Here is a 27758-nt window from a genome sequence, read left to right on the forward strand (position 1 = left end):
TTGTATATCTATTATTTCATTTATGCAGCAGTTTTAAAAGTACTGCAAAGTACTTTGTATATCCAGCAGTTTTCGGGCAAAAAAAGGTGTGTAGAGATAACTCTGGTGATTAACATACCTGCTGGAGAGGCATTGGAGTTTTGTCTAGTGACAGTTTTGACTCATTTAAGGTATCACAGATGGTTAATATGCCTGCTGCAAAGAATGTGAATCATGCATATCAAAGAACCACATTTTATGTGTCCAGCACAGAGGGTTACTGCTATTGTCACAGAGATTTGTTTGTTACTGTGCAGTTCATAAGTTACAACCGTAAACTAACACAGTGAGCTGTGAACGGCTATCAAAGAGCTGCATGGTACAAATTAGAAAGGTAAGAATTTTCCCAGTCTTTCAATATGCTGATGCTGCTAAACAAGGTTTGTTTGCTTGGAAATATATTCTTATCATTAAAGCCAATGCTAACCACTGTGTTATGTTCTGAATCTTGAGTGTGTGCTTCTCCAGACCAAGCACTCTTAGAAAATGCCTGCCAGTATGGATGACATTTGAAATCCACACCTTGTAGGACCCTTTGCCTTACCTAACATTTTTTATACACTGATTTACACATATATGATTCTTTGTCTCTATATGTTTGTGATACAAAGTGCTATGACAACCTTCACTGGTATGAGAGGTACTATAAAACAAATGAATTACATGTGACAGAGGGCCTATGGAGAGATGAGAGGCACTTAAGGTTTTACATCCTCTCCCCACCACATATTTATGTAAAAAAGCTTTCTCAGATCTTACATACCTAAAGAATAAATACAGAAATCGCTGGGGAAATGTAGAATCTGACTTGAGAATTCAACTTGTCACAAGAAAAACAAACATTGAAAAGCTATTCACCGCGGTGCGGCACAAATCTTCCAATTAAATTTTTTCAATTTGTACATAGTTTTTCAACATAAAGCAATAAAATCTTTAGTGATTTGAGTATTTGTTTGGTGTATACTTTTTGTGTATTTTTTGTGAATCACTGTTTTAATGTTTGAAATTTAAATCTTACAAATTGCTTTGGAGTCCCCGCTTCCTGCAGTGATGGGGGTCCTTGGGAGTCAAAAGGTTGGGAACTACTGATATAGGAGGTGCAGACTCAGAGGACTGAGAAATGTATCCCTGTTTATAACCACAAAGAAGATAATATTCTCCTAGAAGGATTTAGAGGGGGTACAAGTAGTGGCACCAAAGATTTTATGGTCTCATGCGTTTAGATCCACTGCCCCTCAGAGAGGAGAGGTATCCATTACTGTTGTCAGTCCAGGTGCCCAGTGCCATATTCAGTTGAAAAAGGTTCAAAGCCCATGGACGCCTAAAACATGGTTAAAGTAGGTTGAGAAAAGGAAGAGGGCGAGTAGGTTCAGGATGATGAAGTAGCACCAATAGGTCTAGAAGAGGGAAGAAAGACGGATATGTCTAGGACAGGAAATTAAGACCACTAGGTCAAGAGTGGCTGGTTTAGTTGATGACTGATAAGTCATATTTAAAATGGCAGGTGGGCTATAAAGGGTATCATTAAACCCAAAGGGGTGACATATTATGGAAAGGGGGCAGGTTAGAAATGTTGCTTCAGTCATTGACCGACTTGTGTACTGAATGACCTGTAGAGAATGTTATTTTTGGCCACTGGTCTGTTGATGCATGCACTGTTTGTGCACTAGTCATCTATAAAAAGGTCAGTACCAAGCTGCATTTCACAATTACAAAAACAACTTTGGATTAATGCAAAATTGTGCTGCACCAGTGCAATTTGTGTGGTCTAGACTTTTATGTTTGAATGCGCCATTTTGCCCACTATCCTGGTAATAACATTAACTCTTTTTTGGCTGTTAAGACATGTATATCTTTGCCCTTTATCGTTTTGGAAAATGTTATTGATGGTGGCAGTGGAGTCCTGCCATTGAGGGTTTTCTGTGCCAAGCGCCCCTTTGTAAGCTGATAAGGTGTTTGCACAAACAGAACTTTGCACTCGGTATGGAGCCACAATGGTCACTGGTAATAAAGTGATTGACAATTATTTTTCAATATGTTTAATGTAATAAATCTGCACTTCTGGCTAACTGGTTCCTGTTACACAGACTAGTGGTAATACCTGAAAAATGTGTAATGTTGTGATTGTTACTATTGTTTTAATGAGTACAAGTGCTTAAGGGTTGTATTAATACAGGCAGAACAAAATGACAGCTATACAAATTTCAGCAGTATAAGTGTTCAGGTGGATTCGAGATTTTATTTCTAGATTTTAGAGGTATTGGGTTTGCACTGGGCCCTTGTTTAATACTGATCAAGAGTGGGCTCGCTACACTGTGTTGAAAGGGGTGTTTATTTATTAAAACGATACACCATAAATTGCATTAGTTTTGAGGGTGGACTTTTCTCTGTTTGGGAGCTAATGTGCTGCTGCAATGGTTAGTATTAACCTGAAAATAAACTAAATAGATTTCCAAAGTACACTGCATCTTTTGATGCAAGAAGTAAAAGTACCCAAAAGGCTAGCAGCTCCATTCCCAACCCTCGGCACTGGATCCGAAAGATCTGTGCTGTACCGTCAAGCTGATGGTCTGTGCAGTTTGGTCAGTGACACTTTGGCAGAGCTGGTTAACGAGAGGGTTTTTATGACCTGTAGTGAGGCATGAATAGTTAGGCAAACTGTACTCCTACTTAAGGCCAGCCTACCATACAGGGCAATATGTATGTTGGAGAAAAGAGCTATTGTCTGCTTATGCTGAGTTCAGATCGGACCCACTGTTTACCACTGGTTGGCTTTATCGTCACTCTCATTTGCTCACTTTTAATTCGTCAGATTGTGCATGCTTTACTACCTCCTGTTATGTTTGTCCTTTCCCTAGTGCATGAATACATTACTTGTGACCTCATACTGCTCACTTTTGAAGGAATTTTGTTTCTTTTCAGTTAAATTCTCCACAATAATACATGTGTTTCCAGCGGTCTTCCTTGTGTACTGCACTTCCCCCTCCACTACACTCCACTTTGCTCTCTCTCCCCTCCGTGTTGTGCTCGACAATGTGTGCTTTTCCCTTGTGTTGCTTTCTCACCCGTGTGCTTTCCCCCACCAGCTGCACTTTCATCTCTCTAGCCATGTCCTTCGCTTTCCCTGGCATTAGCAAAAACATTTTGATTTTAACCAAAATTAGATATGTATGCAGAGGCGTAGCTTGGTCAGTAACACTGTGTGGGGGGAGTGAGGGAACTTTCAAAACAGAGATGAGAGAGAAAGTGTATGTTTTTTGTCTGTGTGTGTGTGTGTGTGTGTGTGTATAAATGCCAGGTGAAATCCGACACACTTCTGCCATACCTGACTGAAAGCACCTGTACCCAGGTATTCATAAGAAAATACATTAATGAGATAGGGTGTAACACCCAAACACCCCATGAAGCTACGTCCTTGTATGTATATAACATACTTATAATGACTTTCAGCAACCCCTCTTCACCACTGGGCTGTTGTTCAGTCATTCACATATTTCTTCTGCTTACTAGATCATACAGTTGGGGCAATGGGTCAGCCCACTTCAGCCACTGACTAACATCACTGTGAGTGACAGAATTTTGCCCTATCACTAGAGCACATTCACTCACAAAGTAATTTCCTTCAGTTTCAGAGACTGCTAATACCAAGGAAATGCGTGTTTCTTAAGATCTAAAAAATATTTTTGCTTTCAGCCAATGTTTTATATTGGTAAGGGCCCAGTAGCTCCACCAACAGTAAAGGTTTTCAAATACGAAACAGACATTGACAAATCCAAAAGGCTGCAACTCAACACCAGACCTATTGGCATTGCAAATGCCTATTTTCTTATGGTATTATTCCTCTATTATAGTGCTTCTTAGATTTTGTGCCTCATGATTGTTTTTGGTGAAAGTGTGCATGAGCTAATAACTAAACGTACCTCTAGCCAGACCAAAAACGGTCCCAGCACTTCTGGATAGTAAAGACGTATAATGCTTCATTTAACTCATTTGACTGCATAAATGCTGCATACCACTTCTAATGTCAGGGCATGTGATACCTTTTAGCAACTTTTAAATATCACACTCCTCTTCACAGAGCTTGGAGCAATGCCTATGCACCTGGTGCCCTTTGAGAGAGCAGACTCACATTCAGCAACGCACATATGCGCACTGTTACATTCTATTCATTCACCTATATGTAGGGAGATGTGTTTACTTGCGTGTGCGGATGTCACAAAACATCCACACTCTAAGACCAACTTTTAGTTTTAATAATACATGGAATAAAGAACCCCGTACAAGAACACTGCATGCCATTGTTGAGTTCTATGCCCAAGATAGGGCACGAGGCTGCAAGCAGGGTATCTTCATAAGGTCGCAGAACTATGATGTGACTTACAATCTTTATCTTGAATGACTTAGGGGTCTATATTCCCTGTAATACGTACCCTCACGTCTCCCTTCTTCAGAGTTTTGGTGCTTCCTTCTCCAGAACGTTAGTTTGCGTTCCTTTAACCAAAGTATCCCAGTCCTTCTTTTCCTAAATACATTTGTAATACTTCACTCCCTCCCTCTATATCCTATTGTTTCTCCCTGTTTTCCAAACACCCTTGTTCCAATAGTGCAAGTGTCAACAAGCCATGTGTGACACTTTCAACTAGCCCTTTGTCTAATTTTTAACTTTTGAAACCATGCTATATACCCTAAAGAGCAATTTGCTATTGGTTAGAAGAAAGCCAATACTAGCCAAAAAGTCACAAATGACATGAAACCACCTGGCAGTTGTTTTATCTTATTCTCCTCCACCATCTCTCTGTCGCTCGTCCACTCCCCACATACTAGTTTAGATAAAACATTAGGCACACTGAGCAGTTGATTTTCTCAGTCAGGCCTCACGCTGATTCCAGTACAGTCTCCACCCTTCCATCCCTTGGAGTTTGTGAGGGAGGGTGATTCGCGGCTCCAGTAACTTGTTTTTTTCTAGTTTTTTCTCACAGCTCCTGCTGGAGACGCAGAGACACTGTATTCTGGCAGCTGGATACTTTCTTCCCTCACAACTTCTCGGGAAAGAGAGCCGTCGGTCCTGCGTTCGCCTTCAGAATCATGCATTGTTCGTTCATCACTCGTTTGTGATCCATTATTACACGCGCATGACGACGTAATTTTCAATTACAGGCGCGTTCAAACATCAGAAGGCACGTATATGTAGAAAATAAATGACTAATTGATAGGGAAATATCTATTCATATCAGAATGATTTGCTACATATTATTGAAAATAGTGCCGACATTTCACTACATTACACATTCAAACAAAGCTCTTTTCCTAAAAGCGGATCTTTGAAACGAGACTTACCCGAGCACAGTATTCGGGTAGATTTTTGAAATCCGCCTGCAGAATGTTCCCAAGGAAGGGCAGGGAGGTGGGTCCGGGCGGGTAGCGGCTCCAACTCCTCCGGCGCTTCATGAAGTCATAGAGCAGAGCAAAGACGGTGAAGAAGAGAACCAGCATAGTCAGGAAGGTACCCGAGGGCAGGAGGGACCAGGGCGCTGAGAGCAGACTCATGCTTGCTACCTCTGTTCTGTTTCTCCTTTCCAGTCTTTCCTTTCCGTCTTATGAACTGCAGTGTGTCTAATAATGTAGATATATACTTACAGCTTCCATCTATCACTCTGCTCCTCTCTCCTCCATTTATCTATGCGCTTCTGCAGGCATGTGATTTGTTGGACCGACGATCTTCCCCTCTCATTGGCCACAAAGTGAAAAAGGTGGGGTACTGTAAACAGGCTGAATATGTAAAAGCTTCTGGCATGACCCGTTAGGGATCCAAGCAGTGACAAAGCCTGGGCGTTTGTGCAATGTCTTAACACATCGACATAGATAGAACATGACCGCACATGTGCAGACAAAGCAGCACACCCACAGATAGTTCAGACAAAGAGCAGCACACACTACAGACGCCCTCAAACACAGGTGTTTATTCAAAGAGGTTCCTGTACAACAGAAATACAGTTTTCCATGCACACAGGCAACCAGACCTTTAGGAACCCATGCAGGCAGACTACCAGATACATAAACACCAGAGCATATTAGCTAATAGCTCAAAGGGTACCCATGCACACAGAGATTTCCGCACACACGAACATACACATCAGGAACTATACAGACGGGTTCAGTCACAACTCATGTGTAGTAGAGGCTACAGAAGCAGGCACATGTAAGGGGAAAGGGGAACAGATGTTGAGGAGAAAAGGCAGACAGCCAAATAGAAGGATGAAGGCTTCGTGATGACTCAATATTTGGTCCCCGTGTAGAGCTTATCTAATTGAAGGGGAAACAAGTGTAACGGTAAGGTCTATTCATTGTTTGACCTCTCTCGGGAGAAATCATCAGTTCACTGAGAGGTGGAAAGCTTCGTTACTCTAGTCTTAATGCCACACAAATCCCGTTCCTCTTTGGAATGATCACATGTGGGTAACCATTCAGTGTTCTTTGCATGCCCAGTCTATCCCTGGCCTCAATTATATATTTGCACCCCAACTCATGGCTGAAAATCGGTTATGATGGAAAACGGTGGACAAGTGACCCACCTCACGGTCAGACTCTACTGTCCTAAATGCTCACTCGATGCATCGGTGTCAGACTTTTAGTGCTCTGCAGTAAGCGAGAGAAGAGCCATAGCTCTATAAATAACTTGCAAATAAATTAGAGTATTTAGCACTGGAAGTCAATGTCTTCAACTGTCCAGTTCTAGCATCTCGTCTCAATTTGTCTTGAAATTTAAGTATGGCTTTTCATGATATATGGTGATGAAATGTAAGCCCCAGACGTTCTGTTAATTTGTGTTTAGCCCAAATGTATCTTATCTCTCAACCAGAATCAGACATGGATGGTTGAGAATCTTTTCCACCCCACTCCATTACAGGGGCGGCGCCTCCGCCGCATTGCCCCCCAGCCAGCAGCAGCAGCTGCAATTTAAAAAAAATATTATTATCGTTTTTTTTAGATTTGCAGCTGCTGCTGGCGGGGGGTGACGCTCCTCTGCCACAGCCGAGGAGCTGTGCCTGTAATGGAGTGGGGTGGAAAAGATTCTCAACCATCAATGATGTTAATTATTGTTTTATTTTTAAAGGCGCGGTGACGAAGACTGACGGGAGTGCACAGAGCACTCCTTTCAGTGCGCATATATATTTGGTCAGCTGTTTCAGGCCGGCCAAACAGACATGTGCACAGGGCTCTCTCCAACCCGGCACTGTGTTGCCTGGTTGGAGGCAGCAGACCCAGGCTCTCAGTCTGCCTTGGAGTACCCAGCCAGGTGCTCCAGCCAATCATAATGCTGCTCTGAGCAGCGTCATGATTGGCTGCAGGGCAGGCTGGGAGGCTGTGCCTGGAGTGTGGTGGAAAGCAGTGGTGCAATAAAGGTACGTATTTAAAAATAGTAAAAAAAAATGTGGTTTATTCCCACCACCCTCACCCGCCACTTTGCTCCGTCACTAGCTGCGACTGCTCCATTACCCTGTTTCCTCACAGTTCTGGTTGAGGCAGCATGATCTTCTAACTCAGTGGTTCTTAACTTTTTGATTTCTGTGGACCCCTACATTACTGGAACCCAGGGACCCCCACTAAATCATTGGAATCTGGGGCACCCCACTGAGGCATTGCTAGAAGCTGGGTTCCCCAGCAGAACCATTTTCAATAATTATAGTCACAAAAATGCAGAGACACGCATTCATCAAACAAATATACAAATAATTCAATATTTTATTTAATTCACAAACAAATTACAAAAATTAACATTTTTAAATTTAATATGAAGGTTGGAGTTTTTCTAAATCTGATTGAGGCCATTTATCATCCATACTATATTCTGTTTGATTCACTTGCACTGGTCCCCTGAATCAGCCTGAGGAAACTAAGTTCATGTTTAGGCTCATGTTTCAAATTCCTTCACATTTACAGAATGTTTTTAAATTTCAAATTTTACCTTTGGCTTCTTTTTTCATATACACTTTATTAATCTGCTAATATTGTTTGATTTTCTAAGCAGTTGTGGACCCCATGAATAGATTTCGCAAAGCCCGAGGGATTCCCCGACCACAGGTTAAGTACCCCTGTCCTAACTTTTAAAGCTATGCTTTTAAAAACAAGTGGCAGTGAAAAATAGGGAGGCCATTTTGGAGCACATTTAAAGCACACCACTGGATACATTTTTTATTACCAAACCCTGGCTAAGGACTGCTTTTCTATTCTGCCCAAATGTATACCTACCAGCTATAAGATCATTCATCTTGTTAGACTCTGTTAGGCTGGTGACATGTATCATTAGGTAAAGCCTTTGACTTGATGAGGAGAATTGTTGCTAAGGGCTAATTTTAGGTTTACCTACCACCCTCAAATGAAAATACATATTTATTGCAGAACCTGATAGACCAGATGGATCATATTTCCCTCCATTTGTACTTTTTAGTGATTTGAAAGCATTTAAATATGTGGCTAAAAACTCCATTTGGTGGTTTTGCGGTATTTTTAGCTGAACATCAACCAGTCCTCATCCTACAACCTGTAGTCACTAGCCCTACATGCAAAGGTATTCATCTTCCCAACTTCATCTATTTATTCAGTGACCTAGTGATGGTTGCAGGCCATATACTTGTATTTACTTGTATTTGGATGGACAGTGGGCTACCTCATACAGGCTATGATTACAATGCCCCCCTTAAACATAACCTGGCAGTATGATGTTATAGAATACCTTAATAAAGGAGTAATTCAAACCTATAAAGAGTTGTGTCCCCTGTGCATGGCCATTGGGCACAGTGCCATGTAGGTGGGGGGGCAGGTTAGGCCCTCCTACGACACCGTGAAAGAAAAAAAAAATACCTACCTGGACTTACCTGGGATGGGTCCCCTCATCCTTAGGTGTCCTCCAGGTGTTGGTGGGGATGGGTGGGGGTGTGTCTGGGGGCAGGGAAGGGCACCTGTGGGCTGCTTCCATGGTCTCAGACCAGGGAAATGAACCCACAGGTCCCCTAACGCCTGCCCTGACCCAGGCATAAAATAATGGCGCTAAGCAAGCTTAGCACCATTATTTAAGGCCCTCCTCCTCCCGTGCATGATTTTTGCACTGAAGGATAAATAAGGCACTAGGGCCTTTGAGTCATTTTTTGCCCGGGAACGCCTACCTTGCATCTCATTGACGCAAGGTAGGTTTTCACGGTAAAACAATGACGCTAACTACATAACTTTGGTGCTAGAGGGGTTAGGTTTGAGTCGAATTAGCGTAAAAGAAAAATGACTCTAATTTGACACAAACAGAGTATAAATATGCCCCCTGATGTCTTTGCATTTTGCAAAGAAGTACATGAAAAAAAATGTTTCACACATTATTTTCAATTCTCTTAATTGTGCTCAAATATTAAACTAGACTTTATTTAGTTGTGTGTTTAGTTTTCCAGTAGCTTAATTTACACATATTTGGTGAGTTTAAAAATGCTTAGGCAATTTATTTACAACACTTTATAGCAAGTACTGTCAACGCAAATAGGGCTGGCTTTCTTTTACCTAGTAAAACATGCAACACTAGCATGCACGAGTGATATTGTGGTGGTGATGGGGGTTGTGCTGTTACTAGTGGTGGCTGTGGTAATGGCTCACACTCTATTCCTGACAAAAACATTGAAGCATTCCCACTACAGCAAACAAAAAGTCAGGAAAGGTTGCTTTCTCTACAAAATATATTTACAAAGTAAGTAATTGCGAGCATGGTGTATGAAATACCGTTACAAAAAGAAGTTTGCAATTGATGACCAGTAGGTGTGCTATTACTAAATAAATTAGTGAACTGACCTATGTCCTGATCATTTAATTCTGTTTTGGTGTGAGTCATAATCAGATCTGTCTCATGAATAGTAATGAGGTAGAACACTTGCCAGGGATGATGGCATGCTAGAACCTGCAAACCACCATGTCTGTGATTGCCTTTAATTGAAGTAAACTAAACTTTTTTGTTGTTAAATGCATCCCATTTTCTTTCAAGGAAACAGTTGTGTTTAGAAAAAAAGTTTATTTTTGGAAATGTTTGTTTAAGAGCTGGCAGGGGTCCACAGGACATTTCTCTACACCCCAAGAAACAGATTTTTACATTCATAAAGTTCCAATGGGCCCCTTGCCTTCTGTAAATGGCTTATCACCCCAACTCAGGAGTCTGTCATTTTTCAGTATCTTGCAACTGGAGTTCAGTCGCAGAATGCTGATACATCTCATACTACAACATGGCCACTCCAAATAAAGAATGGTATTGGGTTGAAATCTCTTTTTATGACTCCCTGAAAGTTTATGTCTCCTAACATCTGACAGTTATGTAGAAAAAACAATTTTGTAGATGCAAACTCTGAATCCGAGTGTTTGAGACTGTAACATAGATTTGTACATCTGGGCCTGAATGCTCAGTGATTTAGTTTATTTTCCAGATATAAAATGGTCATTCATACATTCCAATGCAAGCACGCCATAGGAGGTAGATGAAACACCAAACAGCTGATAGATGGGAGTGTAATACTCATCTGGGCTGAGCCAAAGAAAATTCTATGCATAATTTAAACAGTTGCTAACAATATTACTTTAAGGCATTTTCACAATAGGGAACAATAGTTGACAAACATGTCAACATCACAATCCATTGATGGCCAGCAATATCTTTCCCTAAGTGTTTGTTTAGTTTCTGTCACCCCCACATGGCCTTCATGTGCTAGGGATATCAACCTTCCCCTTTAGAATGTAGGTGCAACTAAGGTTCCACCACTAAGAATTACTTCATCTACAACAGTGATGTAGTTGTTTATTTTCCAATATGGTCTTATAGCTTTGTTTAGTTGTTTTTTCTCAAGGCTGTCCTTTAACTATGTATTATTTTTATTTCTGTGAATACATTGTCATTTCTGACGGCCGCTATCCACTTGTTTGGATATGGTGCCATTGGAGTCATCAAGGTCAAACAAGCATGCAACCAGCAGATCATTGTTGCACTCACTTTCTTATGCTTTATCACAGGGGGCTCATGGAAACATTCACTCTGCCTGAAATGTGCTCCATCCTATTCTGGTACTCTTGCAACTTGCACGCCAACTTTGCTATTCTTGGGGGCGGTTAACCAGAACTCTTTCCCTCCAAAGTGGTAACTAATGGCTTGTGATCTGTGTGAATTATAAACTCTTTGTCCTAAAGAAAACTTTTGAATTTTGTAACCACCCACGAACAGGCCAATAACTCTTGTTCAATCACTCAATATTTAATCTCTGGGCCTCTCAGCTTATATGGTGATGGTATTCTCCACCTTTTCTGTTTTCAGGCTGAGCACCATGCCCAACCCAATCTGACTAGGGTCCATAGTTAATAGGTGTTAGAAATTGGGTCTTCGGTTGCCAGTCAGGTTACACCCTGTCCAAGCAAGGACCCTCACTCTAGACAGGGTAAATCACACAAAATCCAAATTATCCTGTGCCCACCCTCTGGTAGATTGGCACTGAGCAGTCAGGCTTAACTTAGAAGGCAACGTGTAAAGTATTTGTGCAATAACTCATGCAATAACACAGTATAACACCACAAAAATACACCATACAGTGTTTATCTGGATAAATGCAGGTCAAAATGATCAAGATTACAGTACACGTTAAAATATTACTTTAGAGAATGATAAAAGGAGTCTTTAGTCTTTAAAAAGCAACAAGTGTCTCTTGCAAGCACAATGTACCTGGTTTGCGTTCAAATACTCCCCTGGGGACTGCAGAGGAGGAGATGCGTGGAAACCTGGGAGGTGTGCGTCAGTTTCTTCGTGTGCACACAGACAATGCATCAATAATTTTCAAAGCAGGGAAGGCTTTGCATGGATTTCTGGCGCGCTGACTTGGATCCTCTTCAGGTTGCGGGGTTTTCGGATGCCCCAGGGATGATGCAGAGAAATCGTGGGTGTGCAGGACGAAGTCACAGGAGCTGCCTCGATCCATTGGGCGATAAGGGGAAATTTCTGTCGCACGGCAGGCGCTGCGTTGATTCTTCTTGCAGGAAGTTGGGCTGCGTCCTTCTGGCTCAGCTATGCGTCAATCCAGTGGGCTGTGGGTCGAAGTTCCGGTCGAATGCTGGCGCTGCATCGATCTCCTCTTGGGGAGTCGGGTTGCATTGTTCCGGCTCGGCATGCAGTGACTTTGTCACAGCGATGCAGGCTGTGCATTGAATTTTTGCCGCACAAGGAGTTCTTTTCAGGAGGAAGTCTTTTTGGTCCTGACACTTCAAGGAACAGGAGTCAAGCTCCATCCAAGCCCTTGGAGAGCACTTCTCAGCAGAACCAGAAGGCAGCAAGGCAGCAGGGCAACAGCAGGGTAGCAGTCCTTTTCAGAAAAGCAGTCATGTGAGTCCTTTGGGCAGCCAGGCAGTTCCTCTTGGAAGGTTGCAGGGTCTGGTTCAGAGTTCCCTCACCAGTGCTACCTTGTCCAGAAGTGTCTGAGTTGGTAGGGTCAGAGGCCCTGTTTAAATACCCAAATGTGTCTTTGAAGTGGGGGAGACTTCAAAGAGTGGCTTAGAAGTGCACAAGGTCCCCTTTCAGTTCAATTCTGTCTGCCAGTAGGGGGTTTGGCAGTCCATTGTGTGAGGGCAGGCCACTGTCCTCTGACATGTAAGTGTCAGGTCCTCCGCCCTCCCAGCCCAGGAAGACCCATTCAGATATGTGCAGGTGTGACTGAGCATGCTGTGTTTGAGGATGTCTGAGTGAAATGCACAAGGGAGCTGTCAAGTAACCCAGCCAGATATGGACTGTAAGTCAAAAAAGGAGTTAAGTGCAGAGAAATGCTCACTTTCTAAAAGTGGCATTTCTAAAATAGTAATATTAAATCCAACTTCACCAGTTAGCAGGATTGTGTATTACCATTCTGGGTTACTATATATGACCTTGTTATGCCTTTCAGATGGGAATCCACCATTCAAACAGTATATAAGGGAAGCCGTAATATTAGCCTATGAAAGAAGCAGGTCTCACAGCAGTGTAAAACTAATTTAGGAGGTCTACACTACCAGGACATATATACTACACAAGTATATGTCCTACCTTTTACCTACATAGCACCCTGTCCTATGGGTTACCTAGGGCCTACCTTAGGGGTTACTTATATGTAGGAAAAGGTTTGGCAAGTGCTTTTAAATGCCAAGTAGATGTGGCAGTGAAACTGCACACACAGGCCTTGCAATGGCAGGCCTGAGGCATGGTTGGGTAAGCGGCTAATTATGTGGCTGGCACAATCAGTGCTGCAGGCCCACTACCAGCATTTAATTTACAGGCCCTGGGCACATGTAGTGCACTTTACTGGGGACTTACAAGTAGACTAAATAAGTCAATTGGGTATGAACCAATGTCACCATGTTTTAAGGGCGAGAGCATATGCACTTTAGCACTGGTTAGCAGTGGTAAAGTGCGCATAGTCTTAAAAACAGCAAAAACAGTATCCAAAAAGTGGAGGGAGGCAGGCAAAATGTTAGGGGTAGCCACCCTAAGGCTGTTAGGTCTAACAATAAGCTTTGAAATTTCTCACTGAATGACTGCAGGAATGGTGCCAGTTCAAGTAGTCCTTTGATGTCATCATGCCCTGCTCATACTTCTCATCCCATATAAACTCTGCGTCTTTCTTTAATGATTTTCAAAGTAATTCCACCTTTACAGCGTAATTGTATATGAATTTGGAATGGAATTCACACATGCCCAAAAATTATGCAAGTTGGTCCTTGTTGGTTGGGGTTAGTGACATTGAGATTGATGATATTAAAGATGGCTTTGGTCGAACATCATGTTCGTCAATAGTTGTCCTAAGGAATTCTTCAGTTCCTTTGGAAAATTTACAGTTGTTTTTCTGTAATGTAAGACTGTTGTCCTGAATCTTTTGTAAGACCTTTCTTAACAAAGTTGTGTGTTCTTCCTTTGTTTTAGTGTATATTAGTATGTCATCTTGAAATGACCTTGCATCTTTCATGCCAGAGAAAGGTTGGCTTCTTACATGTTGGAAGATGGCAGACGCTAAACACAGCCTGAAAGGCAGTCTACAAAACTGGTAAGTTTCTTTGGGAGTGATGAATGCTGTTTAGTTTTTAGAGCCACCTTCCAGATGTAGTTGGTGGTAAGCTGCACTGAAATCTAGCATTGTAAAGATTTTTGCTTGGTCCAATGTCATCACCATTTCATTTATTAAAGGCAAAGGATGACAATCAGCTACAACATGGCGGTGGGTTGGCACAGGTCAGTGCATAAACAGATTGTGCCACGCTTCTTTATTGTGATGACTACAGGTGATAGCCAACCTGATGCACTGATTGGTTTAATTATACTACTTCAGTTTATTTCAGGACTAAGCCCATACAATATCACACAACGGAATAATTGCAATATAAGATGCATAGATAAAACATAATCAATTAAATCATCTATTAACAATGTTCATATAAAAAAAATGAATAGTGTACCTTTAAAAGAATTATTAAAAATCTTAAATGTGAGTCATAAAATGTTCCTGTGTAGGTTGCGAAAGTTAAAGAGAAAGGCCTTATGAATTCCTTTTTAACCATACTGAATATAAATTGCTACTGAGAAATATAAGAGGGTAACTATTGATCTGTAAATTCATTTTGATTTTAAAGTGTCTTACATCCAAAGCAAAACAAAGTGGTCTTTACCAGGACCTTCTTGGTTTTACATATTCTTGACGAAAAAACACAGTAAATGTTCCACATCCTCAATTGCATAATTACAAAGTGCACAGTGGAATGGTCTATCCAAATTGGACTTCCACTTAATAGTGAACTTGTTCACTTGCACTATACCCAACATGCATTTTCTGCATAAGGTTTGTTTGTGGGAAGATACATACATATCCAAAAGGGTTCCAGGGCAGGTTTAAAAGTTAGGAATTTATCAATCAGGCCACCAATCTTAGAGGTACAGTGGCACACAATTATTTTATTTTTTCAGAATGCCTATTCAATCCTGAGTCTGCTGTTATTGTTTATTGACATGGAATCATTCTAGAGCATGCTCAGCCCCAGATCGTTAAGGTATGTTTTAATATGTCTGAACCAGGGGATAAGATTGCAATTCCCATGGTTCCTTACATCTTGCATAGCATATCTATAAGATGAAAGTTCAGAAATAAGCCACAATCTTACCCAATAGAGCAAAGGTTTTAGTATTGCTAGGTCACCGATTCACTTTAGTGCCGTATTGAAAATCAAGGGGACAATCGGTGTTCTCATGGGCAGGTTAAATAAAGCTCTGCAATCTGAGCTTTTTCCCTATTGACCTCAATAGCTGGTGTGACAGATCTTGGGGTGGTTGCTTTATGTATATTACTACCGCGAAGGCATTATGAAGTAGGGTTATTTCACTTTTTGGGAGTTCAGACTTCCATGTGCTGGATTTGTCCAACCTTTCTACCAAATAATTTAAGTTTTCTGCAGCTGGGCTACAAAACCTGCTCAAGAAGTTTGTTGATTTTTGTGATCACTCAGGGCCTGGAGTTAAATACCTCAAAGACAAAGATAATGGTTTTTAGACTTCATAAATCGCACAAAGGAGATTTCTATATGAATTGGGCAGAACCGCAACCAGCAGAAAATTTCAATTGATTCAATTATTCCACTGCTACACCAATCATTTAGACTTGCTTTGGCTTCTGTGAGGGCTGGCATGGGTATATATCTGACACGTTGTTTGGCAGGCTGCATGTTAGCTTTAAAAATGATCTCATGTCTAAAATTCTTTAAGCATCCAAAACCAAAACAGCGTGCAGCTGTTCGCCATACACACACACACAAGCGTGGATGGGGGAAGATAAGATGTAAGCGTTAAAAGACTCCTGAGACCGTGAAGCGCATTATCAGAATATTATAGTACCTAACTCTGCCTGCGTCCAAATCTGGCTTCCATAGTCATGTGCTAGGCATTCATCATTTTCCTTCAGTGGTGTTCTATTGGGGAGGGTGCCTATATTGAGATTTAATATCCTGAATGTTAACTGTGTCCTGAGTGCAGGAGAAGTAGTCATGCAGTTGGGTCCTTCACTGATCCCTTGTAACCTTTAGTCCCGATACTGTTTTGCAGCCTAGGCAGGTGTCTTCGTTCTTCCAATGACTAATAAAGCCATTCCCTGTGGTGAAGCCCTATTTGCACCTACATCTTAAAGGCAAAGGTTGATAGCCCTAGCACATGAAAGCCATGAGAGGATGACAGGAACTAAACAAAAACCTATGAAAAGACATTGATGGCCATCATGCCATGCTTGAGATGCCTCTAATTCTGACTGAGGTGTTAGTTCCAGAGGTTGATTCTGATAGAAGCAGTTCTGTACTTGACTTGACCTAGGGTAGGTCGCTTCCCCGCCGCTGCAGCTCCACCTGCCCAGGCTCTTGCCTCCTCCAGTAGGCCGTAAGTGCTCCTTTGCGCTCTCTCTTGTCCAGTTCCTCGTTTTTCTCCTCCCCGCTTGGCTCTCCCCTCGTGAATTTCCCGTTCTACACTCTGCCACTGCGCTTTCTACTCCCGTGTATCTCGCCCTTTTCCCCCCCTCTGACTCTTTCTACTTTCTGATTTTTCCTGCCATCCTCACCTTTCTTCAGTGAATTTCCTCTTTTTTTCCCACTTTTTCTCTTTTTTGTTCTGCCTCCCCGCCTCCCGCTCTCTGCTTTCCCGCCGCTGCCACCCCTGCGGCCCCGTCCCCCCCTGCTCCCATTCGTCGCCCTCCCTCCTGCCCCCAGCTGACCCCTCCTCCCCCCCTCCCTCTTATGGCGGCCGCTGCGGGGCCGCGCCGCTGGCGCGCTGAAGGCGCGCCAAATGCAAGCCCTTCTGCGTCCGTCTGCGCCTGGACCGCACCCAGCGTCAGAACCCCTGGTCCCCAGCGCTCCCAAAACCCCCAGCACAGCTACGACGCCGCCTCCCTCCATGCACTCAACCCGGGACGTACTACCACCTGCTACCAAGCCAGCCCGAAACGCACACATAGACCCTTCGCCTGTCAAACCTGCAAGCATACCTTCCACCGCGACTGCATCCAGTCCATCAGCCCACGCTCCAACAACCACCTCAAGTGCAACCTCATCAATGCACACTCCGTCCACAAGCACGCCATTGAACTATGGGACCTCCTGGACTCTACCGCACCGGACGTCGCCTTCATCACAGAGACCTGGATGAACGCTTCATCGGCCCCCGACATCGCCATTCCCATCCCCGACGGCTACAAGATCACCAGGAAAGACCGCACCAACCAAGTCGGAGGAGGAATCGGCATCATATACAAGAGCTCCATCAACATCACTACCTCCACCGAAGACACCCTCCTCGCGCCGAACACATGCACCCCAGGATCACCCTCAGAGGAACTCTTGTCTACAGGCCCCCTGGACCACGCGCCCTATTCAGCGAATCCATCACAGACTTCATCTCCCCGCACGCCCTAGCCTCACCAGACTACATCCTTCTCGGAGACCTGAACTTCCACCTGGAGCAGAACAACGACACCAACACCAACACCACCACCCTGCTCGACAACCTCGCAACCTCGGTCTCAAGCAACTGGTGAACACGACCACACACATCGCTGGACACACGCTCGACCCCATCTTCTCCACCAGCAACCACGTATCCTTCAGCCACTCTACCGAGATACACTGGACCGACCACAGATGTGTCCACTTCACCTTCAGATGCAAGACTCATCACCCACAACCTATCACCCGCAGACCTTGGAACAAAATCTCCACAGAACAGCTACTCTCCACCCTCAACCACAACCAACCTGCCATCACCTCCAATGCCAACAATGCAGCCCTCAGCCTCACACAATGGATCACCAACTGCGCGGACAACCTCGCCCCCCTCAGACACCACTCTAGTCAGACCAACGTCAGAAAACCCCAATGGTTCACAGAAGCCCCCAAAAACTCCAAGAGGACCTGCCGGACCCTCGAAAAAACCTGGTGCAAAGAACACACGCAGAAAATATGTCAGCCCTCAAAAACGTCACCCGCGAACACCACCAACTGATCCGCGCCACCAAAAGAGCATCCTTCAAAGAAAGACTGGACAAGAACACCCACAACAGCAAAGAACTCTTCAACATCGTCAAAGAACTCTCCAATCCCAACGCCAGCTCCAACTCCATCACACCCTCACAAGAACTCTGTGACTCCCTCGCTACCTTCTTCCATTGAAAGATCACCGACCTACACAACAGCTTCGGTCCACAGATCCCGCCGACCTCCACAGAACTCACAGCCCCAGACGTCGCCCTCAACGCCTGGACACCCATCAGCGCCGAAGAGACCAAAATCACCATGAACACCATCCACTCCAGTGCCCCATCGGACCCCTGCCCACACTACATCTTCAACAAAGCCGACGCCAGCATCACCTCCTATCTCCAGACCATCATCAACAGCTCATTTGCATCTGCCACCTTCCCAGAGAGCTGGAAACACGCAGAAGTCAACGCTCTCCTGAAAAAACCTACAGCGGACCCAAATGACCTGAAGAACTTCCGCCCCATCTCGTTCCTCCCCTTCCCAGCCAAAGTCATTGAGAAGACCGTCAACAAACAACTGACCAACTTCCTCGAAGACAACAACCTGCTCGACCCCTCCCAGTCCGGTTTTCGGGCCAACCACAGCACGGAAACCGCCCTCATCGCAGTCACCGACGACATCCGAACCCTACTGGACAACGGGGAAACAATCGCCCTCATCCTCCTCGACTTCTCGGCTGCTTTCAACACCATCTGCCACCGCACTCTAATAACTCACCTCCGCTCCACCGGTATCCTAGGACAGGGCCTGGACTGGATCATCTCTTTCCTCTCAGACCGTTCCCAAAGAGTCTACCTCCCGCCTTTCCGCTCGGAACCCACCGAGATCATCTGCGGTGTCCCACAAGGCTCCTCGCTCAGCCCTACTCTCTTCAATGTCTACATGAGTCCCCTCGCCGACATCGCTCGCAAACACAACATCAACATCATCTCCTACGCCGACGACACCCAGCTGATACTCTCCCTCACCAAAGACCCAGCCACAGCCAAAACCAACCTGCATGATGGAATGAAAGACGTCGCAGAATGGATGAAACTCAGCCGCCTGAAGCTGAACTCAGACAAGACGGAAGTCCTCATCCTCGGAAACTCCCCATCTGCCTGGGACGATTCCTGGTGGCCCACGGCCTTGGGCACCGCACCGACCCCCTCAGACCACGCACGCAACCTCGGATTCATCCTGGACCCCACCTCACCATGGCCAAGCAAGTCAACGCCGTCTCGTCCTCTTGTTTCCTCACTCTTCGCATGCCTCAAAAGATCTGCCGCTGGATCCCCGCCGACACCAGAAGAACTGTGACCCACGCCCTCGTCACAAGCCGCCTGGACTACGGAAACACCCTATACGCAGGAACCACGGCAAAACTTCAGAAACGTCTTCAGCGCATACAAAACATCTTGGCACGCCTCATCCTCAACGTACCCCGCCACAGCCACATCTCCGCCCACCTGAGACACCTGCACTGGCTACCTGTCAACAAAAGGATCACCTTCAGGCTCCTCACCCACGCACACAAAGTCCTCCACAACAAGGGACCCGAATACCTCAACCATCGCCTCACCTTCTACACGCCCACCTGCCAGCTTCGCTCCACCAGCCTCGCTCTCGCTGCCGTCCCTCGCATCCGCCGAACCAACGCAGGGGGGAAATCCTTCTCGTTCCTGGCGGCCAAGACGTGGAATTCCCTCCCCGCCCACCTCAGGACCACCCAGGACCACCTCGCCTTCCGGAGGCATCTCAAGACCTGGCTTTTCGAGCAGCAGTGACCCCACCCCAGCGCCTTGAGACCCTCACGGGTGAGTAGCGCACTGTATAAATACGGTGATTGATTGATTGATACTTCATCTATTTGGGGCACGTTGAAAACTTCAGTGGATAAAGATGAAGTGGCTGCACTCCTTCTCTTGGACAATCAGCAGCATTCAACACCATCCATTATGAAACCCTATTGACCAGGCTAAATGATATTGATATACAAGGTATTTGACTGTATTGATTCACATCTTAATAACAGAATGGGCACCACCTCTTTTGTCTCTGTCTCTTCAAACCCATAGTATATCAGAGCAGGAGTTCTGCGATGATCAATTATCTCACCACGTCTGCTAATGCCTTCATCAAACCATTCCTAGAATTAATCAACTGTTTAAATATAATCATCAAACTGGATAAACCAAATGAACAGAATTTGCAAAAATAGGTGGCTGCTTCAAAGCCGTTGACCAATGGCTGATAAAGGTTTACCTAAAACTCAAAATCTCAAAAACATATACCCTAAAATGTAGCAAAAGGAAAAGTTATAGACCGCTAATAAAGCAGGTTTAATAGCAAAGGCCACCTGCACCTACCTCTTCTGAGGTGTAAAACCTAGGAATTAACATGGATTCAGACCATTCGATGACCTCTGAAGTCAACCAATTGACTAAATCTACATTTCACAGCTTAAGGATCCTCCACTGCATCTTCTCTGACTTGGAAGCTCACACTGACCAGTCAGACCATCCTATAAGGCAATGCCTGCTTGTCCTACAGGCTTGTCCAACACTAACTCTCACTAACAACACTATGCCCATTTGACAACATAGGCAACTGATAAGTATCCTTGACTGCAAGCCCTCTGTTTACCTCACGAAGACACCATCAAAGTGAAGGCTAAATTATCTTACAAATGAAATACCTGTTTCAGTGAGAATAATAGCACACTTCTATTAAAGCATAAACATCAAGAAGCGAATCCGTCTCCCAACTCGAATAGTGTGGCCTAATTTACGACTAACTGAAACACATCTAGCACTAGAACCTCCCCATGGCTCCATAGGGTTGTATACTACTCATCCGCAAAGCATTTTAATACCTCATCAGGGGTAGTAAGATATATATAGATTCCCAACACAATACAGGCAGATTCATCCTCTTCTGCTACTTAACTTTTGTTTTTAATCAGGCATTTCTCTAACCTTGTGAGTTCCTGTACCAAGAGTTTTACTAGCCCCATGGCACTTATCACAATGTACTTTTTGGGCCGGTGTTAGTGTGTCTCTAGTACTCACAAAAGAAGGCTAGCAAGCCATCCTTAGCTGTGAGATGCAGACATTTAAGGGGAAAGCCTTGGGCCCTCCTTGTGGCCTAAAGTTCCAAATTCAATCACTTAGTACAGTGACATCTACTGTCGCGTAGGCTCTCATTATCCTAATGAGACTACTGGATTTTCAGGCAGCAAGATCGTTCGCAGTGTGGGGGACTAAGTCTGACCCACGGTGAAGGACCTGTGTCACCCCAAATCCGTTTTTTGCTCCGGCTAACTAGCAGTGCCTCATCTCTCCCGAAGGGAAGAGGCAATTGGGCAGCCGAGCGCATGACATCTTAGTACTTCCCAGGGAACAACCAGTTCTCTTGTACACAGTGCGGTCTCATATATAAAATGACAAAGGCAGTTTGAGTTTTAAAGATTGGTTTAATAAAACGACTGCATTTTAGACAACAAAACGTGAGCTGCAATAACCAGAACTATACAACACAGTAGGATTGAAATAGTAATGAGGAGAGTGAAGCACAAGAATAAGGCTATCATAGTGCAACAAAATCATGTTCTCTCTAAGTTATATTTTGAGCACAGCCTGTGAAGCTCTAAGCCTGCCTTTCAGGTCCCCCGGGAGGACATCAGCAAAGGCCTGAGCAAAGGCCTGTAATATGCATCAGCATCTGCAACGGGGGAGTCAGCATCTGGTTGTGGGTTCCTGGTCGGAATCTCCCTCTAACGTGTACTAGGACTAGAAAGTGTTTTTATAACTAACACGCAGATGTTCTAAGAAATGTCCCTACGTAGGGATGTGTACTTTCTACGAACCCTAAAGACTTAACTTCTACCACGTCTATCGGCAATGTACCAGATTGTATCCTTGACTGAAGCACAGAGCGAGCAAGAATGTATTGTTTGAGAACACAGTGCTGAAGTAAGCTAAACAGTGTGATAGAATGAAATAAAAACAAAACCGTGAAACTGGTTATTGTAAAATACTAGTGCGAGGTTGAATAAAATGCATCTAGGGCAAAGTGCACAGAGGCCTAATACGTTAAGCTAACGCGCATAAAGCTACATTAAAAATGGGTACACTACACGCGAAATGTCTGTAAGATCTGGAACTCCCTCACAAGACCAGTAAAGCCCTTCCAAAGCCATATCACACTGGCCTTTCAGAGCTTGAACGGCAAACCTTTTTATAGCCCACAACCATCTACACAGTCATCACACAAAGTAGCTTCTCAGCACATCAGTGCATTGCCTCATCACGGCCCCAACAACCAAAGTGGAACATTAATCACTGAGACCCAAATAAATCTGAATCCCAGGAAGTGTAGTTTGGAGAATAATAGGTTGCATGGGTAACCATCACCGCAGAAGAGTCTTAAAATTTGCACAACTGTTTTTTTCTCACAAATATGTTAATTACAGTTAATTAAATATTTTGCATACTTAACCACACAATGAATGTGCACAATTGACCATGCACATATTGCTGTTTTTATGCACATCTGGATATTTATATAGATGGGTTTACATCAGCCACTAAAACTTCGCCAAGTGTCATGCGTATATATGTATGCATAAATTATTTATAGTTTTGTTATAAAAAAAATCCCCTTCAAACTTTGCCCCATCTTTCCTCTCTCTGACTCATCTCAAACCTTTCAGACTACTATGAACTCCCAAACATCTTTCTCAAACATCCTCCTCTTGTTTTGAGCCATGTCACCTAAGTAAGTCACACCCAACCACCAGTAACAAAACAACTTACTACTACCCCTTTCAAATCAATTCCCATTATTCCATTCCGACTCCAAACTCTATTAAAGAAACAAGAAATCAGGAGCACAAACCTAACACAAATAATGCACACAGAAACAACTCTATTACTAACCTATCAACTGTTAAACTCTAATATTGGATTGAGGAGCTGTATACACTTTTCAGTAAAATGCTTCAACACCTTGTCTGATGTAAAAAACACTATATAACTATACAATTTAGAATTTACATGCTGTAAACTTGTGTGACCTGCACATTCAGATGTGCTTCACACACTTTGCAAATTTCAGAGATGAGAAAGGAGAAGTGTTTAATCAGAATTGATTAACCAAGGACAGAGTGGCTTTTGAAAGGATGTTGAAAGAAATGTACCTGTTGATCACCTGCTATGTAGGGGTGTGAGAAAGTAATAGTGTCTGTTTGGCAGGTGACGTTTTTAAAAAAAAATCTGTTTATTAAACACATCACACGAACAGCAGTACATGTCACTTGAATTAGTAAGAGAATAAACATTTTTCCCTTTTCATGTGCCTCTACACGTACTTGTAATTCCCATACAGTACGGTTACATTTTTAATGTACTGACATACAACTTAACTTGATACATTTTAAAACAATAGCAGTAGGCATATCTATAGTTTTACTTAAGTATATTTATTAGTATTCTAAGTGATTACGGTAACATTCAGCTATATAGGCATGAGATATGTTAGTGCTTGTTTGCATGTTATATGGTTTGTAATGGGGCGAGGGCAGGGGTAACAGAGCATCGGCATCTTCTGTCAATTTGTGTGTTCATGTCTGGGTGAAGTTGCGCTTATTATCCAACTGTATATTTTCGGGCTGATATGGCGAGGTTAGCTGGGGTACTACGTCAGGTGTGATATGTTTCTTGTCGTGGTTGCTAAGTATTTACTTGCAGGCCGTTTTGTTCATGTCACGTATTTCAAGGGGTGGTATTTATCATCTCTAGACTCTATTTGTACTACAAAGTGGTCCCAGTGTTCGGCGCCCTCTTGTATCTGGCCTTTGAGTTGCAGCTGTCTTAGAGTGTGGGACTCCGCTAGTGTGGAGCTGTGTAAGGCTGCAAGCCAGGCGTGATGGGGGGGGCATCAGGGGCCTTCCAGTGTGTAGCGATCAATCGTTTGTATATTACAAACGCAAGATCTATAAACTTGTGAGTGTGTTTTTCATTCTTGCCCCGGTCACGTATGCCCAGCAAGCAGGATTCTGGTGTGGGAGAAAGCGTGTTTTCTATTATATCTGCAACCGTCTCGGTAATGCGGCACCAGCCAGTATGTATTGTGCGGCATTCCCAAACCATATGGTAGAAATTAGCAGCAGAGGTAGCACATCTAGGGCATTCTGGTTTAGCGTTTGGGTATATTTTGTTGATACGGGATGGAGATAGATATGCTTGATGGATGTAATTGAATTGAGTATATCTTAGTCTAACGTTACGGGATACAGCTTTAATCGTGGTGAGGGCAGCTTTCCAGGACTTCTGGTCGACTGGTCTGGGGAGGACCCCATCCCAGCGGCTTTTAACTTGGGTCAGAGCAGTACAGGTATCTGTTAGGAGTATTTTATATAATTTAGTAATGCTGCCCTTTATATTTCCTATAGTGAGTAATGAGGTGAGTAGAGGGGATTTGTCGGTTTCATTTAGGTTGCACCCCCAAAAGTTTTGTAGAAGTTTGTTAATGGCATTAAATGTTAAGAAGGCCCCAGGTTGCATGATACCGGCAGAAACAAGCTCTGCAAAAGTGCTTGCTTTAGAGCACGAGTACAGGTCCCCCATGTTCAATGTCCGAGCGTGTCGAACGCCTTCTCTATGTCCAATGCCACAGCCACTGCCTCAGTTTCTGTGGTACTGGGTAATATACTGTACGTATTAGGCGTCTTATGTTTAGAAAAGTGTTCCTCCCTGGTACAAATCCAGATTGATCATGATGGATTAAGTCTGATAAATAAGGGAGTAGCCTATTTGCTAGGATTTTCCCTAGGAGTTTACAGTCAGTGTTTAACAGGGAGAGTGGTCTATAGGATTTGACATCAAGTGGGTCGCGTCCTGGTTTTGGTAGCACCACTATCAATGCTTCGCGCATGGAATCTGGCAACTGCTTTCTATTTCGTGCCTCATTAAATACCTCGATCAAAGGCTGTAGGAGATGAGCGGATAATGAGCTATAATATTCCATTGGTAGTCCGTCTGAGCCAGGGGTTTTACCACGTGCCATCTGAGAGAGAGCTGAGCGTAGTTCTTCGCTAGTGATGGGACCATCCAGTGTGGCTGCGCTATCAATGATATTCATATTTTGGGGAATCAATGAGAGGAGTTCAGAAAGTTGTTGCTCATTTGGAGGGTTAGTGGGCTGATATAGGGAACGATAATACGTATGAAAGGACTTATTGATTCCAGCTTGAGTGTTAATCACTTCCCCTGTGTGTGTTCTTATCGCGCCTATAGGTGAGGACTGTAATGGTTGTCGGACCAACCATGCTAGTAGTTTGCCCGATCTGTCACCTTCTGCATGCTGCCGGGCTTTAAAATGTCTATAGTCATGTCTGCTGAGTCTGGCATCAGCTTCTTTGTAGTCAGATTTTAGCGAGTTTAGTGTTTCAAGCGAGGTCACGCTAGTGGTGGCCTCGGTCTCTACCTTGCGCATTTTAGATTCTATCTCTAGTAATTCCCTGTTAAGCATTCTTTTGACCCCCAATGAGGCTGCAAGGCAGTGGCCGCGTATAACCACTTTGTGAGCGTCCCACTCCGTGGCGCGCGCTGTTGTTGTGTTTTTATTTAATGCAAAATAATCTGATAAGCATTTAGCTAGTTCAGCATGATAAGGAGGATCTATGAGGGCATCTGGTTGTAAACGCCATGTGGGAATGCACGTGTGTGTGCGACCCATTCTCAGGGTAGCTTGAAGCGGATTATGATCAGATATTGTGCGAGACTGGTAGCCTGATGTGGTTATTTTTGGAATTATGTCGTTTGATGCGAATATCATATCTATTCTAGTGTATAATTTATGCACTGGGGAGTAGAAAGAGTATTCGCGGTGTGTGGGGTGGCCAGTTCTCCAAATTTCACTTAGCCTGTTATTGAAGGCCCACTCTGCAAGTTCGAGTGAAGCACGTTTAGCTAGGGTGTTATCCAACGGAGGGGTAGAGCGGTCTCTGTGAATGTCTAATACGCAGTTAAAGTCACCGCCCCAAATGGTATCCATCTCCGGATCATTGAGTTTACTACTGTTAAGTGTCCGTAGAAATTCCCATTGATTTGAATTGGGGGTATATATTGATGCTAATGCCATGGGTTCCCCATCTAGGGCACCTTCCAAGAGGACATATCGGCCATTTGGGTCACATTGTACGCAGGACGTAACGTAGGGGACCCCAGGGGCTATCCAGATCGCCACTCCCCTAGCATATGTTGAGAAGGTGGTGCCATATAATTGTCCTTTCCATTTTACTTTTGTATACTCCAAAGAGGACTTAGCCAGGTGTGTCTCCTGTAACATGGCGAAATGTATTTGATGTCTCCTAAGGTATGCGTGGATCTGTTGTCGCTTACGCGGGGATGCCATGCCCCTTATATTCCATGTGAGTATTTTATATTGCGGGTTATACTGTTGTCTTTGGGTTGCCATGGATCATTTGTACTTGTGTGTATAGACTTTGTGAGTTTGGTGGGCCGGCTCTATAGTGTATTTCACGCCCATTGCACCTAGCCAATTTATACTGCGGATACCTAGTGTGTGCTTGTTATTAGCAAACAAATAACATTTACTTCGAATACTATAAGCTAAAATATGCCTCTCGGTTGTGACTCTGCTGATTAAAACAATAACATTTACTATAACTAACAGTAACTGTGGTTGTGGCAAGGGCTTTAACAATACAATACTTGCCAACCAGGTGGAACGGTCCATATGGTGCGGGGGTGTTTCAAATAAGTAAGTTCAAGTCAATGCTGGTCCCGACCGTTATGTTCTTGTTGAAGTTGCTGCTTTCTGGGGCCAACCGTGAATCTTTTGCTGCAGGGTAGCGGCGAAGTAGGGGCGGGGTCAGTGTGCAGCAGTAAATTTTAGCGGGCGATTAGTGGCTTCTTCTGTAGGATATCATGCACCGTTGTGTCCGAGACTGGTATACATTAGCAGATGTCGTCTGCTGTTCGTGGAGTAAGATTGGGGAAGCAGGTGGAATCTGTAGAGTCAGAAAATACCCCAAGCTCGGATTCTAATCCCGATTGCGTCGATACGGACCCCGGGGATGTATTGGCAAAGAGGGATGTGGTTTGCAGTAGTAGAGAGTGTTCCACGCGAGACTGTTCAGGGGTAGGTTTAGTGTCTGGCTGCCTGCGGGGTTTGCGTTTGACACTAGGAGGGTGATTTTTGTCTTTGGGGTTTCTTGTATTTAACGGGTCAGCGAGTCCCTGGTGAGGTAAAAAAAAGAGTGCGGGTATCATCCTGTATTCGCAGTTTGGCCGGGAACAGCAGAGCGTATTTGATGTTGTGGTCTCTTAGTCGCTCTTTGACCCTAAAAAATGAGTTACGCTTTTTTTCTACCTCTGCTGTAAAGTCCGGGTAGGCCGATATGTCTGCTCCTTCGAAGCGCATTGGGCCTGTTTTACGAAACAGTTGCAATATGAGGTCCCTATCGCGGTAATTGAGGAGTCTTGTTATTAATGGACGGGGCTGAGAGCCAGGTGGCGGGGGTTTTCCGGGAACCCTGTGGGCGCGTTCTATTGAGAAGAACTTCGGGACATTGTCCTTCAGTACTGTTTCTATTAGCCATTGTTTGGCAGGTGACATGTTGT

Source organism: Pleurodeles waltl, chromosome 4_2, assembly GCF_031143425.1.
Source record: "Pleurodeles waltl isolate 20211129_DDA chromosome 4_2, aPleWal1.hap1.20221129, whole genome shotgun sequence".
NCBI classification, from domain to species: domain Eukaryota; kingdom Metazoa; phylum Chordata; class Amphibia; order Caudata; family Salamandridae; genus Pleurodeles; species Pleurodeles waltl.